At 34.5% G+C, this 18,564-nt stretch overlaps 1 protein-coding gene across 4 annotated transcripts in view; it reads left to right on the top strand.

Annotated features, from left to right (window-relative positions):
• Positions 1-285: 285 nt before the first annotated feature.
• Positions 286-18,564, top strand: part of LOC131681288 (potassium voltage-gated channel protein Shaw-like) — a 232,776-nt gene continuing 214,497 nt past the window's right edge. For all 4 annotated transcript variants that reach the window (XM_058962016.1, XM_058962017.1, XM_058962018.1 and 1 more), the window contains exon 1: positions 286-858. The gene's annotated coding sequence lies outside the window, so the exon portion shown is untranslated. The remainder of the gene's footprint in view (positions 859-18,564) is intronic.

Genomic DNA, 18,564 nt, shown 5'->3' with positions numbered 1-18,564 from the left:
TAACAAAGGAGGGGGGGCGGAAGATAAACACAAACACGCGAGCTGTGGGACGATATCAACAGTTTTCCCGGAAACATAGCCAGAACTCGGTGGCAGTGTGGGAAAACACGTGTAGGATTTTTGTTCAGTGCGCAGCTGCCACAGAGCGAGGGGTAACGTTTCGCGAAATCTGAATGAACTGGAGCCGATTCATCGGTTCATTATCGTGCGAATCTTATTTCGAAGTTGGTTGGATGGATGCTGTGTGGATCGAGATGGAAGGATCAGTTCTATTATTTACTCACGTGGAGTCGGTCGTGGAATACGGAACAGTTCGGTGGGAAAGTGGAAATTAATTAAAAACTGGTCAGTTAGAATGAATGCAGTGAATTGATTTAATTGTCAAGTGTGAACAGAGTTGTGTCATTAAATATTGACCGCAGATCATTAATCTCGAATAACAAGTGTTAAACTGCCATTAGTGAGGGTGATGAATGAGGCCGCCAGCCAGTGCTTGAGATTGAATGGTAATACTCCGGCGAGGTTATCTGAGTGGAAACCGCCAAGTTCAAACATTGTTCAGTGAGGAAAATTTGTAGCACCTGATTGCGCTGTTTCCGTGGCAAGTGAAACAACGCAGAAAATTGTGGAAACTCCTGTTAATGGATTACTGCCGACAGACGGGAAACAAAGGAAACAAATGTGTATTAAAATACGAGGATATTCGCGGCTTTAGTTGAAGAGTTTGCTGACTCCCTGGTAAACGACCATCCAACGAAGTAAGCGGATAATCCTGGACTCTGATGAAGTGGGAGCCTTGCATTACGTGTGACAGATTATGTTGTAATGTAGTCCTGTTAAGTGTGTTTAATGGAATAGGTGAGTGAAACAAAACATAATTTATCTGGTGGAAATACAAAACCTTCTGAGATTATTCCCCTTTTCCAAACTTCCCATGATTGTATCCAGTAGCGTGGCCAAAAATTTTGCTTAGACGTGGATTTTGATAAAAAATGCCAATTTTTCATAAAACGGTTTATTTTTATGTCTGATTTTTGCATAGCATAGTTGTTTGCTATCGAATTCAAACAGTCATTACTTAAATCTACTACCCCTGAGTCGATTACTAGTGCCACCAGGAGTACTTGCACCAAATTTGAAGCAAATCGGACAAGTCTAGCTACCGGACCAACGCTCCTGAAGTTTGTATGGGATTTTTCGACAATTTACATGGAGAAAACCCACTAATTCGCGTTTTTGTCGCTAGATGGCATTGTATGCATCGTACTATCACTGTAAGTGAAAATAAGAAAGATAATTTAATTGTCTACAACTTTGTCGAAGACTGCTTGTCAATCCGGCTTTGTTAAAAAAAGTTATTAAACTTTTAACGAAGCGATTTCTGAGTCAGTTTTCTATGGGGCCTAGTTGTGCTTGGTTTTGTATCAGTACTCGATTCCCACGAAATATACATTTTTGTGAAATAACCGTTAGATTTAGCTCATTAGTATGTTCACAAGAATTGTAGTCAATAATACGAGTCATGTCTTGGTTGAAAAATTTTAGTTCCAACTGTGACCGCATAGAGGGCGCCACATTGTCTATGGATGGGATGCCTGGATACTAGTAGTAGGGAATGATGCCGATAATAAGATTAGCTCATAAGGCGGTAATGGCATCAAAACTTGGATGGAAGCCAAAGAACGAAAATATTATTTGTGAGCAGCAAGAATAATCATTCTAATAGACGCAAATACTAATGCACGAATATTTTGAAAAACAGCAAATAAAAAAATAAAAAAATAAACTCATGCCAGTTTCCTGCCTATTAGCAAACAATTCCGCCTAAAATCCAAAGATAACAGACCCGAAATAATTTTAATAAATTAGCCCTCTGTGGGCAGACCGTTGTGTACGTAGGTAAGTGCCACGTTTCAATCTTCCTTCCAGGAAAACCTCACGGTTGCTGGGTTAGTCGAAAAGTCAAAAATAATAGGCCTACCTAAAAATCCCTAATCATTGCAAAAGTGTTTTCCGCTCGTCTGTACGGTGGAATCCTTTTTATTTTTTTCACTCTTAATTTGGGGGAGTTTGTTTTATTATTCTTCTAAACGGGTAGATGCATGTGGGAATGTTAAGTAAACAAAAATGAAACCCAACATAAAATTTGCTTAATAAATAGGTTTGTTTGATTAGGCACTTGTTAGTGAAGTGAAACTCAACTGAGAACTCCATCATTGATAAAAATTAGCTAAAAGTGTTGCTTCCTGCCAAACCATTACGTCTTCTTGATACAAACCTTTTAAATTTGTCGGCCAAACCCAGAGTTAATAAGGTAATTCATTTGTAAACACAATCAAAACTAATCAGAAATATTTGAATAGAAAAACTTCTTCATATTCCGAATTACAAAGAACCTAAATATTCGGCAACTACACACTGCTATTAATTGAATTGTGGTATTAGATTACGATTAAACTAATATCTCAGTCTGCTTAGAACCACCGAGGCCAACGGTCAGGAAAGCTCGAAAGTAAACAAAATATTCAACTGGGCCCGGTGAGTTCATGCCATAGACATCAAACACAAAGCACTGATATGCTCATTCCGACCATGAGTATTGTGTCGATCAAGCTGATCTGGGCTGATAATTAAAAGATTATGGCGGCATTACTTCCAAGGTCGTCCTAAGATCACTATTGAACTAAGGGCCCCTATCACTGAACAGGCGCAAACAGATGTGTAGTAGTATGGTTCTCCATTCCACTCTAAAAAACATGGAGAAAAAAATCGATTTTCAGAGTGATTGCATATCCTTACAATACGAGAATGGCAAAACCATGGTTAATAATTCCGTTACTAGGTGGAATTATACACGCAAGATGATCTGAGTTGATCCAAAAACTGTATGGCAAGTGACTCTGTCATGCGCAGGCCTCTAAGGTACAGTTACCAGCGATTAAAATGGCCATCACAAAGAAAATTCTTATTTTAATCCAGGGATGTTCAAATGAAGACATGTAATAATGGCAATTGGAATGATAACAGGACATTTGAAGGCTAGGAATAAAATATATTGTGTGGCATTTCCTTTAATAACATTTGCAAAATGCAGCAGTAACCTGACAGAATTAACATGTGGTAATCTGACATTCATAGTTCAATGGCGTTGTTTGAGGTTCAATAGTGTCACGGACATGAATGATTGATGAAGTAGAGCTGGTTTAACTTTCTCCATTTGAACGTTGTGTAGGCCAGCAAAAAAAATTTCGAATTCAGTGATGTGGGTGGTTTTCGTAAACTAAGCGTGAAGTTCTTACATACATTGATGGCCAGAGAATTAGCACTTTTATACATATTTTCATTTAAACATGTGTGGAGCGGATTATAGTTACTTCACAGTTTCAAATATCTTGTATGCGTGCAATCTATCTATCCTATATTCTGGTTGTAGCTGTCATTCTGAGGAAACACGTGTTTTGTAGTTGGAATAGTGTGGACACAGAATTAGCACACTTGAAGTTTTCTGTGTCTATTTCCCGAATAAACGAAAAATGCAAAACAAACCTTGTGTATTCACAAAAAGTAATCTTTAAAATACTATATTTTCGAACATTATCCGAATAATATCTTTTATCGGTGGGTTAAAGCACGTCATGCACCGACAAGCCCAGAAAATTAATTTTCCAAGTGAAAAATAATTAAAATAGCATGAAATAAATATCGGTATATGAAAGATGTTACAGGAAGCGGTTATATAATGCAATAAAACATTTTGAGCCACAGATTACAAGCAATTCTCTGAAATATATTCCCTCTCCACGATAAACTACATTTTCTGAAGGTCATCTTATCACCATGGAACCAAAAAATACATCAGTTTCGTCGACTAAAATCAAAAATATCGTTGAACGAGATCATGATGTCAGTGAGTAACAAATACATACGAATATGACGTCTGAAGAGCGTTTGATCTACCTTATTGCATAACATAAACCACTTATTTCTAAAAACAATTTGACAGCTAGAATAAACCTTACTTACTATATCGATTTTGTTGGTTATTTTCGGCAATTTTGGGACTAAGAGAAACGAAAGCAATGAAATTGAAAGACGGATAGGTATTCTAGAGCGAATCAGTTATAAACTTAGAACGGAAGGCTAGGCTCATATGGACATGATCGAAAGGAAATGTGAATGTGAAGAATTCTTTGTCTTCTGATAAGTAGGAGTTGGGCGTTGCACCCAAGTCTACCGCATGGTCTATGGTAGAACATAACTCATCATCATGTTTTTCGGCCGACGCATTTATGTATTGGCTTATTTCTCCGCGGACGATTGAATCTTATGCTATGATAATACACGCGCGTGGATATGCAATCTAAGGCACCTTTTAAGCGGTTTAAAATAAGCCCTACCGAAATACCTGAAACTAATCTTGTATGTTGGATATACAACCGATGACACATGCGCGTTCTTTACACTAATAACTAGGACAAATTTGTCACCTTTTATGTCAATATTCAAGCTGCAATATTTTAATACTCATAAAGAAATAGGGTTAACGTGACAGAAACAGGGCCGCCGAGAGGGAAGGCTGGACGGGGTGTTTCCCCCCGGGCCCGGAGCTATGGAGGGGGCCCGGACTTTGAGCAGATGGAATGATTCTGTTAAATATTATTTCAATAACAATTAATTTTAAAATTCAATTAGAGTTTTAATATTGGTATTAGTTTCCTCCAATTTATATCATAAAGGTAATCGTAAATTATATCATAAAGTTTTTATTGCACGAAACACTAATCAAAAGAAAACTTTGAACATTGGAACTCAAAAACGATTTTAACGCGCAGAAGGCAAATGGACAAGACCTTTTTTGTAACTTATTTATTAAAAGACTAACATTTATTTTCAATTTCATACTGCAATATTTTAACCGACTACGAGTTCTCGAAATCGATTTTGATTCGTGTTTTACTAAATAATTCGAAACTTTGAAATCTACGGATAGGTTTAAAAAATCATCGTTTTTTATTAGGCTATACGGTTAAAATAAAATAATTAGTCCAATTTCCAGATTTCCTATGTTTTCGGGACTATATATGACTTCTATTTCTATTTACTGCAATCCGTCGTAACTGTTAAATGAATCACAAAATAATCGATTAATTAGAAGTAAGATGGAAACTCAGAATTTCTCTTTAAAAGCGCTCAATTGGTCAAATAGGACTTGAGAAACGAATCCTAAGTAACACCATAAAACAAGAAAAAAACATGAAAATTCACGATTAAAACAATTCATAGTAATTTTTCGTGTTCACTTGGAAAATATTATTTAAATACGAGAACCCGAAAGTTTCTTTTCATCTTTAACTTTCTAAATTCAAATGAATTTTTCCATTCTTTTTGGCATTTCGTCAGAGAAATTCTTTATTCTTCATATAATCTAGAATTTCTAATGTTTCGAGCGCTTTCTCTTTCCTTTGTTTCATATTTGCTTTTGCTTCTTTAATTCGTCCAGGTTTTTCATTCTTTCTATTTTCTACATTTAATTATTTTTACCATTTTTGCTTCTTTTTAAAATTTATGTTTGATCCATTTTCTCAATTATTTTCATCTTTTCATGTTTTTTATATCTTTCATTTTATGTTGAGTTTTATTTGCTTCTTTTTCATGCGTTTGTTTAATTGATTCCTTTAAATTTATTTAGTTTATTTAATTAATATTTTGTTTCCTATTATTTCACCTTTTCTATATATTTTTTTAGTATTTCTCTTTACGCCCTTTTTCCATATTTTTATTTTAAGTCTCTCTCATTAACTTAAAATAACCATTTTGCTATTTTTCGCTATACTTTTTTCACGTTGTGAATTTTTCTGTTCTCCATTTATCAGTTTTGAAATTTATGCTTTTCTTGTTTATGGATTTTTTCAATATTTTCCTATTTTTCAATTACATTTAACATTTTGCTCATTTAAACAACATTGGATTCCTTATTTTCTATTTTGGTAATATTTTCATTTTAACATTTTTTCCATTATTTTATTTTGATCTTTTTGCGTTTTTTAAATGTCTTCTGTTTTCCATTTCATCAAATTTTATATTTTTTCTACTTTTACTTTATATAGATTTATTTATTAATTGACCCATTTATTTTTTAATTTTTCTCTCATTTTTCTGTGCGGTAATATTCTTATTTTTTCATTTCTTCTAGCATTTTCTTTTTTACCCATTTTAACTATTTTGATTTTACATGTTTTCTAAGACTTCACTTTTGTATGTTATTGGATTATTTCCACTTGTTTCTGTTTTCTAAGTTTTCTTTACGCTATTCCATCCAATTGCACAGTGGTCCAGATCGCTAATTTAGGAGGAATTTTTACTTTCTGACAAACCTGTATAATTTAGCCGTATCATGTCTTAGGATGAATTTGTGTACATCAGAAGATGCTTCTTTTTATTGGAATAGTTATTAGGGTGGTGCTAATTTATCTAAACTACGAAAATAATCTTTTTACTGATGAAAGATAGAGCTCCATAGTCTTGTAAACTTGAAAAGTAACTTATTTTGAATAAATTTGTTGAATATATTAAAGCTCTATTTCTTTTAGTTTTTGTTATACAAGAAATTAAAAAAAAAGATTAGGGTGTTCCTGAAAAAAACGTTTTACATTTCTTACAAAAGAAATGTATAGGATTCGCTCAAACTTTGACAACTTTTTCCGAGGCCCGGAGGGCCGAGTCTCATATACCAATCGACTCAGCTCGACAAATTGAGACAATGTCTGTATGTGTGTGTGTATGTGTGTATGTATGTATGTACAAAATGTCATGTAATTATCTCAGCAATGGCTGAACCGATCTTAATGAAATTAGTTTCAAATGAAAGGTCTAATGTTGCCATTTGACACTATTATTTTTGATTTTCGATATGTTGTTTACTTTCTGAGATATGGACGATTTTGTCAAAACACAGCAGGTTTTTCGCAAATAACTTTCGAACTATACAGTATCCCACAAACTGCACATAAATAGAAAGCTTGTAAAAATACCTTTCTAACAAGCTATAGATTGTCTAAATCCGTGCACGAGCGGCGGAGATATTAGACATTTTGTATTTTTAGTCCTCGCTTACCAATTTCCACTAATTAAAAATGAGATTGTTTCATACAGAGTATTGCTTTACTGGTGTTTTAGGGGTAAAACTAAACCGATTTTGAATATCGGGGTATGAAAACACATCTACGTGATTCAAGGAATTCGATGTTGAGAACATTTTGTGAATTACCTTTATAATAAATTAACTATTTCTCAAAAATCAATATATAAGATCACTTCAAAGACAAAATAATGCGTTGATAAAGAAACAGTGAGTTCAAGTATTTATTCCTTGGATTAGACATTGCGTTCAATCATGAGGTAAATGTTGGATGGTATATCAATACACAGATCAACAAGTAATTCACCTAGTAGTGAGATAAAAGAGTTCTAATATAATTATACTTGTGGCGTCACCGAAAGCAACTGTATGTTTGAAGCCCAAAAATCTAGCGAAAATTTAGCTCTTTTGCAAGATTTAGGCTATACGGGTTATTGAGCAAAAATTACTACTTACATTATTTATGATAAGAATGTAAGAATCAATATATCATAATAATATACCTATAAAAATAATGTCACTGCATTAACCATCATTTGCCATTCCTCACACGCCCCCCCCCCCCCATCTCTCTCTCTCTCTTTCTCTCTCTGTCTCTCTTCTATCGCATCTATCTAGCTATTTCTGTATGCATTTCTAAGTTGTGTGATAAGATCTTCTGCCAATCTGAAATATTTATTAATTGTAATTGCGAAGGTTTGAGAAAACAAAACTATTTTTTGTCTGCTGCTACATCAACTCAACTTTAATTCAATTGTATTCAAAGCCTGTATCTACACTATAATTAAGGAAATTCATGGCTATATCAGAAAAATATTTGGCTTAACTGGGTAATATGAAAGTTTGACGATGGAAATTTTCTAAAGAGACATTCCACGTGCGATATTTAAACTATTCGTATCTCTATTGAATTTTGAATGAAATATATGCTCAAAGACTGAAAGCTGAAGCCAGGATTTCGAAGACAAAATACATGAGAGGAAGAGGTTCTAGAGACGACAATGTGAACCTCCCACCCGAGTTCGGATTGACGGTGACGAAATCGAGATGGTCGACGAATTCATGTATTTGGGTTCACTGGTAACCGACGACAATGATAACAGCAGATAAATTCAGAGACGGATCATAGCGGGAAATCGTGCCTACTTTGGACTCCAGAGGATGCTCCGGTCGAACAAAATTCGCCGTCGCACGAAGTTGATTATCTTCAAGACGCTGATTAGATCGGTGGTCCTCTACGGCCACGAGACCTGGACTATGCTCGTGGAGGACCAACGCGCCCTTGGAGTTTTCGAACGAAAAGTGTTGCGTACCATCTATGGTGGCGTGCAGATGGAAGACGGAACATGGCGCAGGCGAATAAACCATGAGTTGTATCAGCTGCACATTCGTTGTATTGGTACGAACTTTCATGAAAAATAACGGATCAAAGACCAAAAATATCCACAAATTAGATCCAGGAAAAGAAGTCCCAAAAGTACACACTCTCGATGGGGGATGCAACTACAATGTGTCTTCTAACTTATCGTCGTCCATATTTGGATATACTGAGTAGTTTGAACCATTTCTTTTTCACAATATTGGTCTGTATAGGACTTAGGGGAGAGAGGGTAACGGTGGATCAGCAGGAACTATGAAACAATCGCAATAAAATCATAATGCATGAACATAATCGTCTCATTCCCTCATATTTCATGGTTTCTAATTCTTTACACGTGTTACTATATTTTGGAAGACTTCTGATAACTCTACCTCTTTTAATGGATATTTGTTTGTTTTATAACAGTCAGAGTAAATTTGCAATAAAAACTATTATTGCATTTTTATGAGTTACCATTCACCAGATAAATGTTTATTCTACTGTTATTTGTAGCATATTTTATGCTCAACATTTGCCGCGAACAAAGCTTTTTGGTAACTTGTCATGGTTCTGTGTAATTTGACAATCTTCATATATAGACCCATTGGGTAACTGTGAAGCGATGATATATGGGGAACAGTGAAAATTTCTTGTTTTTGTGATCCATATTAAAATGTGAATGGGTTCCGATTTTCCACAATAAATACAACTCATTAAATGGAAAGTTTGTCAATTTGGGCAAGTTTTGCAGAAATTATCGCTTTTTTCAGGATTGCATCTTATATGCATATATGGTGGTCCGATATTACGCGATGATATAGTGATATCTCGCGTAAACAAACGATTCGTGTCTCAACATAACTTTAATAGGAAGCTTTAGGATCTTTATTCGTCAAAACAAAAGAATGAAATTTGCAAGTAGAATATTTCACTGTAGACGATGTCGTGTTTCATAGTTCCTACCCATGGGGCTCACTGGTACATTTTACCACCGACTGTTTATTACCCAAAAAAAGTTATTTCCCGTGAATTTTACCAGCTGGAAAAAATATATGTATTAGTTAACAACAAAGTGAAACTATGTATCACTTTTGGCTACACAAATAACATGTATTATCATCAAAATAAAATCGCATAAAAAATGTGTTTCATTGTTACCCCCTCTCCCCTATTTATCCATATTTCCTGCACGAGAATTCCGAACGAAACAATACAAACACGGCTTTTATGCAATCGACATAGCCTAGACATTTCACACTATTTACTTCAATGCAAATAAAAACTTTGAAATATCTACCTGTCTCATTCACGAATCGCATTCTCCCTCTGTCGTTCTCTGTTCAAGGGGCTTGAAAGCACATGTGACCTTGTCTCACTTTACTATATTCAATTGCGCGTTAAAATACTGGACCAGTAAATTCTGTTCTGCACATAAATCTTTTTTCGGGAATATGTGACCAAAAAGTAAACGTTGAATTCGTCAAGTAAAGAAGCATGAAAACAAAAAGAATAAAACCAAAAAAAGATGGAAGCCCTAGAAAGTCCATTGCATATTTATTAGCCTTTTCTCAGAAGATGGGATTTTCAAAAACATTTCAAAACTTTCTGATGCAATGGCTTTCAAATTCGTACAATCCGGTTTATTCATTTTCTATATTCAAAAATGTGCTTGGCGTCAAATATATGACCATTTCATTTTAATTAATTATTTCATTCCGCATCTTTTTATTCGTTTTGTTCATCTGCGTTCATTTTACTTATTTTATTCGTTTCATTCTTTGGATTCACTCTGATCAGTTTATTCTTTTTGTGCATTATACTCATATCATTCATTGTTTTCATTGTATGTATTTTATTAATTTTTTCCAGTTTATTCATTTTGTTCAGTTTCTTCATTTTAATATTCTGACTACTTTTTCAGTTTTAATCATTTCATCCAAATAATTTATTTGATTCAATTTATTTCTTTATATTAATTTATAAACTTTTACTGTTGTTCAATTTTTCATTTTAATCAATGCATTTAATTCTGCTCATTTTCTTCTTTTTATTTATTTTATCACTTCAGCTCATTTTGTTTATTTGATTCGTTTGTTTTATTTATGCATTTCATTTATTTTTTACTTTATTCATTTTGTTCATCCATTCTTTTTATTCATTTGATCCATTTCATTAATTTGATTCATTGTATTCACTGGATGAATTTAATCAATTTGATTCATTTAATTCATTTGATTCATGTGATTCATTTGATTCATTTGATTTATTTGATTTATTTGATTCATTTAATTCATTTGATTCATTTGAATCATTTGATTCATTTGATTCATTTGATTCATTTGATTCATTTGATTCATTTGATTCATTTGATTTATTTGATTGATTTAATTCATTTGATTCATTTGATTCATTTGATTCATTTGATTCATTTGATTCATTTGATTCATTTGATTCATTTGATTCATTTGATTTATCTAATTTATCTGATTCATTTTATTCATACCTAATTTTCATTAATTTTTCTACTCATTTTGTGAATTTAAAAACCTATTGTTTCATTTTTTGCCTTACATTTTTATTTCGGTCGTTTTGTTGATTTCTATAATTCATTCAGTTTATTCGAGATTTTATTCGTGCAAGACTAGAAACTGTTTTCATCCCACCTCTAATTGGGTGCCTACTTCTCGTGAGTTCTGCAAACTAATCCAATAGTGAAATGTGTAAGAAATGTCTCATCTCACTGCTAGGTGGATTAAATCGGTTTTTTAGTATAACTTTCGTATCTTTTACTTTTTGCTAACACAACCTTTGAACAGCTTATTGAAAACTTCAAGCCGAGTATTTTTCTCCAAGACACCGAAGGTCTAACTTTTTTCGTTAAAAAGTTATGGACACTTTTCGTTAAAAAATAGCCTATTTCAAGGCTCATTATCGCTGATGCGGGCACCTAAAATTGAATACTGTGTTAACCACATGAAAGACCAAACTTTTAGTATATGTGAGAAAAAATTGGCGAATTCGATATTTTTTTAAAATTTGCAATTTAGATTTAAAGTTTGTAGTTTTGCAGGTTCAACGCATTAACGCATTTACACACATATCGTTGTATTATGAAAAAAGCCACTTTCAAATGTCATTCTCTCATCGCAGCAAGCTTTTTATAAGTGGAACGACTGTCAAAAAATGTTTTCTGATTTTATTCGTTTTAAATAAAACTAGTAAATATGAATATTAGTCGAAGAGAGTTGGCGAATTGGCTTATCACTGGTAAAAAGACAGATGAACAGCTTAAGTTCATTACAAGTAGTAATCCAAATGCAAAATTGAGACTTGTTAATGTTCGAAAGAAATTTTAAATTTTGTTAAAACAACCTTTGAACAGCTTTTAGAAAACTTCAATCCACGTTTTTTTCATAACTCTGAAAGTCTAACTTTATTCTTTCGAAAGTTATGGAAACTTTTCGCTCATAAATAGCCCTTTTTCAAATGTCATTATCTCTGATTGGGGCAAATAAAAGTAAGTTCGGATTGAACCATAGAAAATACTATTAAGTATATTTGAGCAAAAATTGGAAAATATTATTTTTTAAACATGTAATTTTAAATTTATTAACCAAAGTTTTAAATTTTGTCGCATAGCGACATAAAAGATTCTGGACCACTGTGAATTGTTCTCATTTATTTCTATTTCTATTATTCTCTTACACTTATTCAATTCTAAATAGGTTCATTTAAAAATTATAACTTGGACACTTTTTGATTTTTCATAGCTATTTTATTTTTATATATTTATTCCATCTTTGTAATTTATCATTTCGCCTATTTTGTTTTTCCTGCGTTCATGCTTTTTATTTCGTTACTAATTTTCATAATTTAAACATGTTCGACATTATTGTTATTTTTACGTCTTGCTCATCCATTTCGTTCATTTCTATATTCGTTTACTTTTTTGCAGTCTCGTTTTCATAAATTTAGTTTTTCATTTTTCTTCTTTTTGCCGTTTTTCCTGTTGTCAATGCTCATGATATTTATTTATCTTTTCATTTTGTTGTTCACCCGTTTTTCGCTATTTTAACCATTTTGCAATATTTTTCTATTTATTCAATTTTTATCTAATTTCCTTTTTCATTTCCTTCGCTTGATTTGATTGTTTCAATTGTTCAATCTGTTTTATTTTGTCATTTTTTTCAAATTGTTTACATACTTTCAAATTTTGACTTTTCCATTGATTTATTTTTGTCCATTTTCTGTTCTTTCTCATGTTTGAATTTTTTTCATTTTGGATATTGATTTGGGACTATTTACATATTATTAATCTTTTTCCATTATTTTGCATGTCATTTTTTAGCCTTTTCATTTTGTATAATTTTATCTATTTATTTGTTTTTCCTGGTTTGTTCCTTTGTTTGTTTTTCTCTCTTCAAATTCTACCTCCATTGAATGCTTCTTTTGTTTCTTTAGATTTATAACACTTCAATTTGGCTACTATTTTCAGAATCTGTTTAAGGTTTTAATTAGTAGTTTTACAATAATATTGTACTAAATATATAAATGAACGACTCGCAAAAGTCACTTGAATCAGATTTTCCATAAACCAAAAAAAAGTCAGCTACACTATCGAACAAATGAGATGTTGTATTTTTATAAGTTGGTGATGTTGTAGCGCACCGACTTGGCAGAATGTGTTGGTTTTTTAACGGAACGTAGGTTAAATCTGGCAAAGATCCGACCAATACCGACATATGTATAAATAGGAAAATATTGATAAATCGGCTAGTTTCAATGCCACTCAAAATTTCGATATTTAGGAGGTTTTACGATCAAAATTTGGTCGACTAAAACATGACGCATTTCTTTGCAGGATACTCAACAAATTTGAAAAGCCCTCATTTGCAGAAAGATGTCAATTTTTATTTTATCATTTGCTCTTCATTGATAAAAGTGTTTTCCAAGAGAGAGCAGCAACACAGAGAAATTTTGCTCGCATATAGCCTGAATCCGAACTACTTGCACGCCAAGTTAAGAACATCATTAAAAATGACCAAATCAACTGTCACCAGCGTAATGGTAAACGGAAGTAATAGTGGCGGATATTTTCAAGCATTTGAAGCTATCGAAGTTCACAATTATCTGGTTTAGCAGGCTTTCTGCACCTGTGGTTTTAAAAACGACATTTTCGTTGCGATCGAGCCCGTCAGCAAGCAAAATTACTTGAAAGAGTGTATGAAGAAACGTCTGCTACCTTTCTTGAAGCAACACGACCGTTCCACGCTATTTTGGGCGGATTTTGAATTCTGCCATTACTGAAAAAGAAGATGTAGTGATATGACGCCTACAAGGTTCAGGTGGCGCCCAAGGACAAGAACACACAGTAAATCTCGTGGAATATTGGTCCATTTTCAAGTGGAACCTGAAAACGACCCGAAACTGTATAAGTAAACTGGCGCTGGCGAACAAAGTGGACGAGGTTACTGTACATAATTTGATGGCAAAAGACAACTTGAGTGGTAAGCATGACCGCCCCTTAGCCCAGTGGGTCTGGGTTCAATACCAGCCGAAGTCGTTTTGAATTTCTGAGGTGAAAACTCAGTATCACGTCTTCCTTCGCAAGGGAAGTTGAGTCGTTGATTCCGGTCCATGTGTTGATGAACCGATATCTGGTTGTGGAGTCACCTCTCTGGCGTCGATGATAGACACTGAGTGCGGACAGAGACTGATGGAACTTAAACGAAAAAAAATGACCGCAACACCCTTTGAAATAAAAAAAATTTAAATTAACGGCACTAGGAGTATTCTCACAGAGTTCTCCACAAAAGTTTCTATCCACTATACATAACTAGGTCTTCCAATAAATTTCGAGCTTAACAGGCTCTGAGTTAAAAAAAAACTATAATGATGAAGGGGGCCCTTATGCTGAGTCCCCCGGGCTTCTTTCTACAGCCCTGGACAGGAATATAGTGCATGCACTACTCCAAAGCATATGCAAGTACTCAATACAATAAGAACAATTGATATAATTTATTGATGATTTAATCGACTAAAAGTAAACCAATAAATATGACAACAAAGCATTTGTTCTTCGTGCTGATATGACTGCCGAAGATAGGTAACTGGTTCTGAGTTCTTCTTGCGAATTGTAAATTCTCAACCCTCGTACATAAGTCAAAAGTTATCATTCACTCAGACAAGACCATGCGTATTCCCTACGCGCATAAATTCCCAGTGAATTAGTTTCCTAGTTGGTCAAATAGACACTAAACAAACTAAGAAATTCTTTTGTTCAGTCCAAAGAAATGTCAGCTCGATTTGCATCAACCGGCGGATACTTAAGTTCTCTTACAATGCCATCAAACCAAAGAACTTTTAAAATGACATACAACTAAATATGTGCAATTCAGAATATAACGAAATGAAGACAGTTCAATTATTTGCGTTTAGACATCCCTTCAGTAAAAGTTTAGTAACTTCTCCTAAGAAAGTTGGATTGATTTGCAGTCTTCGAAAAGTTGCATACAAGTGGCAAACTGATGCACACAATGCCACCTATCGATGAAAATACAAGTTCGTAGCCTTTATGCAAATCCTATACAAACTTCGAACACTTTGGTCTAGTAGCTTCACTTGTCCAGCAAATGCTCAAATTTGGAGCAGACACTCTTGGTGGGACTAGGAATCGACTCAGGTGTGGTCTGATGGGGCTCGTTTTTTTCCTGTCACTTTTCTGAACACTGACATCGATACCCCGTCGAAGCCCCAATGTTGTCAATTCGAAATATTGCGAAAAATTCGAAGATTACTGTTACCGTGGGTGATGATCAACAGTAATTTCTAAAGAATTTTTTTTAAATGTTTTCCTTTACCGAAATCTGTATTGATGCATTATATTTATAGAAATATCTAAATACAACTCATTTCAATGCAATCCTCAAGAAATTAATAAAAATCACTGCATTTCGGTTAACAGCCCAAAGTACATTCTATTTCACTCCGATTATATCACTGACATTACGCAATACATCTTTTGATTATCATTACCAAATATAAACTTGTTTATTAGTCAACAAAAATCAAGTATTTCAACAAATAGTCAAATTATATATACATTTCTACGGCTGATTTTATGAGAAGATATAAATAGCTGAACGTTTCTTGTAATTAATGCATAGCATGCCCTAAAATGCCAAACCCATTTCAACACGTTGTTTGCTATAGTTTTTCAAACTTGTTTACGTTTCTCTCTATATTAATCTAGCGATACTACCCAAGCAACACGTTACGTTGCTAAGCTGTTTTTACAACAACAATGTCGAACATTTATTTGTGTAAATATCCGTGCTGCAAGCGTTATTAAACTGTTATGCGATTAAAAAAGGCAAGCGGCGGAGCTTATACGCAACATGTTCATTTGTTGCGAATGATGTACCAGGAATCATACTAACAACAGAGATTGTTGTAATCATGCTAGCGATTGCTTTGAAAACAACTTTGTCTAAATGAAATGAAACTAGATGTGTCTCATGAAGCTGTTATAATATTATGTCCACATTCGAATATGATAATATAAATAAAGTGGTTGAAAATGTATAACCAATAAACTTGAATCGAGTGATTTTAGAATATACTCTGATATTTTCAAAGGGCCTTTTCGGGGTCATAAAATCTAAACATATTAACAGTTTGTCAGCAACTTTTATCGAGAAATAATTTATTCTATTAATAAATATGGCGGTTGTTTTTATTTCTTCAATGTTACAAACTCAAGTTGAGTAAAAGTTTTATGAGTATGAGGAATAAAGTTTGTTGACAAGTTGAATAATAATGCCATCTTCAATTTTCGCGATAAAGCTTGCAACAAAATTGTTTTAGCTTTGCAGTAGGGTCACAACGAAGTTGCAAAAAACACCCATACTATGTGTCAAATTTGATTGTTTCAGGAAACATTAGCAATACAAATAAATAACTAAGATGTAACGTGCAGCAGCTGTGTTTCACACATGCAACTAGAGGTGTGCGCCGCGCCGCGCCGACGATTACAGGTGAACATAGTAAGCACGTCGGCGTGGCGCCGGTGCGCCGTCGATTTTTACCTGAAATCGGTGGCGCGGAGCACACCTCTACATGCAAGAGTGTTTTTTGCTATTCTGTTGTCATAGTAATGCAATAAATACCTTTTATTGTTTGTATAGAACATGTTGCAAGTGCTACTTAGGTAGCTATAGACTGTCATCTCATAAGTTGACGAAATGCTACTACGCATAGACGCTTGTGCAGTATAGTGAGAGTGCGACATAAGCTGCAACAGCCACGTTGATCCATGCGGGTTCACGACAGCGAAAGCTGTTTACTCGTTCAATTCACTGCGTGACGAATGAAAAAAATACTTTTAAAGTCACGTAAATAAAAATAAAGTAAAAAAGTTCAATTCACTGTTCGAAATCCGTGCATGGCGACGTTCAGCGTGTAATAACATAGTTATAAATCGCGGGCCGTTCTCTTCTAAGCGGCATGTTGTTAAGTACTAACAGTAGTTTGGGAAATTTTGACTCAATAAGTATTGGGATTGATATGAATCACGAAATAAAATCAGTACTAAAATAAATCCGACCGGAAAGCAGCAATGAAAAGATTTTTTCCTAAACGTTTCCCCTTAATTTTACCAGAACGGAGAGATGTTAATCCGCCAGAAGCGACCCAGTGACATTCCTACACCATACAATCAACGGGTTAAATGTAGAAAAGCCAAACAAAAAAACAACGAGATCTGGTGCACATTTGCGAAGGGAAAAACTTTTTCCCGTCCATTAGACGGTTGATAACGGAAATTCCCAGAAGTTTGGATCGCACGGAGTCCCACTGAAGGAACAGTTACCGCAGCAAAAAAAATATGTCAGCATAATCGAACCCAACTAAAGGGAGTGAAGCGGACACGAAATCAGCGAGGAAACTTGCCCGAAAGAGCAGCACGATATGTTCTACAGGACAAGTTGATCGCCGGTGGCTATTTCTGGGATAAAGTTTCGCATTGTGGCTGCCATCGTCGACATAGGGTATGGTGAAACTCGGAAACGGTCACCATTGCTGCCCGCATTGGCAAGGTTTGCTTTATATTACGAATTAATTAGAAAATGATGATGACATTGTTTGCTGAGCATAAAGGAAAGTAATTTGGCCATCGGCTAGGTTGACCAACAAAGGATAACTGAATACAATTTATTCATGCGGGTAAAGTTCGGTTAGGGAAATCTTGCAAACTAGCCTGTCCGGTGCAACCGAGTAAATATTAATTCGCAAAGAGCAGTATAATATTGGAATCACATTACAGCAGTTTATGTGTTGACATCTGAACTGACGCGTAGTCGGAAATCTGAAATTCTGGAAATTGTTCTAGCCGGAAAACAAAGGAAAGCTTTATGATGATTACCAATTGGATAACAAGAAAGTGCAAAATTATGGTTTCTCTGCGAGACATAAAAACACACTGAACAAAAAAGGACCGGGTGCCATGCGGCCTACCAAAGAATGAAACGCACTTAGGTGGTAACATTTTCCCAGCAGGCAACAAATTTCCCAACGAATGTATATATTTCTCAAACCGTAGGGGGTTCGAATTCTTTTATACCGGGATAAATTGTGTAACAACGTAACGACGCATTGGCCACTCACCAACGACCCTGATGAAGGTAACGACGGAAAAGGGGCAATCTTTTATGGAAGTTAAATAATTGAATTTGGGAAATCAATTTGGTGAGGTGTAATATTGGAGCGTGATTTTACGGACATTCGGTGGGCCATTGATAGGAGCCTAAAAGAGAAATTGGTAACGGGTAAGAGTGATTGGGTCTTTCGAGTGGAACGCGGAGGTTTGCGAATCGGCACAAAGAAAAGCACCAATTATGTTAATGGAAAATGCTACCCAATTAGGTAGTAAAGTGCAATATCAAATATGCAGACCTGTGTCAACAGAATGGGAAGGAATAAAGCTGGTAGAGAAGCGCCGTGTCCTACTGCAGCACAAAGACGTAATTCAGATTCAAAATAACTGCTTTAACTGAAGAGAGAAACATTT

The sequence above is a fragment of the Topomyia yanbarensis genome, chromosome 2 (genome assembly GCF_030247195.1).
Source record: "Topomyia yanbarensis strain Yona2022 chromosome 2, ASM3024719v1, whole genome shotgun sequence".
Classification (NCBI taxonomy): domain Eukaryota; kingdom Metazoa; phylum Arthropoda; class Insecta; order Diptera; family Culicidae; genus Topomyia; species Topomyia yanbarensis.
The sequence above is the reverse complement of the archived record's forward strand: the minus strand, read 5'-3'. Positions and strand labels throughout refer to the sequence as shown.